Source organism: Mercenaria mercenaria, chromosome 3, assembly GCF_021730395.1.
Source record: "Mercenaria mercenaria strain notata chromosome 3, MADL_Memer_1, whole genome shotgun sequence".
Classification (NCBI taxonomy): Eukaryota; Metazoa; Mollusca; class Bivalvia; order Venerida; family Veneridae; genus Mercenaria; species Mercenaria mercenaria.
The window spans coordinates 18,418,255-18,419,294 of record NC_069363.1 but is presented as its reverse complement, the minus strand read 5'-3'; positions in this window follow the sequence as shown (position 1 = coordinate 18,419,294).

Genomic DNA, 1,040 nt, shown 5'->3' with positions numbered 1-1,040 from the left:
AAATGTGTTGATTACTTGTTTGATTGCAAATTACGTCGAAAATTTGGTTAAATTTTGATTGAAAAGTGGTTAGATCTAGGTTGGAAAATGGTCAGACTGCGACGTCTAGCCAACGTCGGGATCCGACGTCTAAACGGTTTGCAAATCCAACCAAAATCCAACGTTAATCCGACGTCGGGGTCCGACGTCTATACGACCTAATATTGAACTCACTACCATTATTTTAGTATTGTAGTTTGGTATGCATGACCTGCTGTTCCATTAAGTTTTATGTACTTGACACGGAGAATAAGTAAAATAAGCGAAACTGGTATTAAGTTTTTCGAAAAACACATAAAATGCTTTACTCAGTTCTAAAAGAACTGTTGATACAGCTTGCAGAGACGCCTGTTTGTATTTGTTTGTCATGTATTCAAGAACATTCTATTAAAATCATTCATCTTTTGAAATAATTCAAGAAATATCATCTTCATTTATTATTACTGTGATATTATTTCATTTCATAATTAAATCTATATTTATAGTCCTTTCCATTGGTCTAGATGTAGTCACATGATCAATGATAAAAAGTCGTATTGACTCGAAGGCGGAGCCAAAATCACATATTGACCTCCAGCTGTAACGTCATCACGGTTTGACGTCAAAACAATGCGACGTCGTACACAATTTTCCACGAAAAAAATGACCAAAGGCTGCAGATACTTGTATTTAATGTTTATAATGATGAATAGGCTAGATTTAATAATAAAACAATTGTTACCTTTTAAGTTCAGTCGATATGTGGATTTATCGACCTGATAAATTCACATATCGACCTCATCAAAAGGCAATAATTGTATCATATCCAACAATTCAAACACTAAATTTGAATTTACGAGAAAAGAGTAAACAGTTCGTTAATTTTACTTGGGGTAGGGAAAGCGCCACGGAAAATAGAGCGAGACCTAAAACGGTGATACCCCCTCCCCCACCCCAATTTTTCTTTTAAGGAATCGATAGCGATTGAAATTTTGCACGCTTGTTCAAATTTATTCAAAATT